We start from the raw sequence: 501 nt of genomic DNA on the forward strand, positions 1-501 counted from the left end.
AGCAAGGCTCTAGGTCTAGGTCTGAGACTCCGTGCCTTAAACCACTACGCTGCATGCTGGCCCCCAGAATAGGTTTTTGTCAAGTGATGAGTGCACTGTACAATTAAACAAAGTCTTTTGGTGCTTTGCAACTAAAATTCAGAAAAATTTAGAAAGTAAAAACGAAGCAAAAAATAAAATAAATCATACAAATATCATGCAGACAGAAGAGCAAATGGAAATTCCAGTGGTAGGGGTGAAAGTAGCTTATACAGAGTATATTTTAGGGCATGGGGATTGTAGAAGAAAAGGCAGCACAGATGATGGGTTAAAAAAACGCAATTGTTGGAAGGATTTCAGTTTTCCCTGTTCTTCATCAGAAGAGACAATAACAGCTATTTTTTAGAAGTGGTGGAATTTGTCATGAAATCTATATATATATATTTTTTTTTTTGGAGAGGTTTTTGCTATAGGGCACATGTGCTCACCAGACAAGCAGAGAGAGACAGAGAGACAGAAAGC

The sequence above is a fragment of the Tupaia chinensis genome, unplaced genomic scaffold, assembly GCF_000334495.1.
Source record: "Tupaia chinensis unplaced genomic scaffold, TupChi_1.0 Scaffold139491_1, whole genome shotgun sequence".
Lineage (NCBI taxonomy): Eukaryota > Metazoa > Chordata > Mammalia > Scandentia > Tupaiidae > Tupaia > Tupaia belangeri.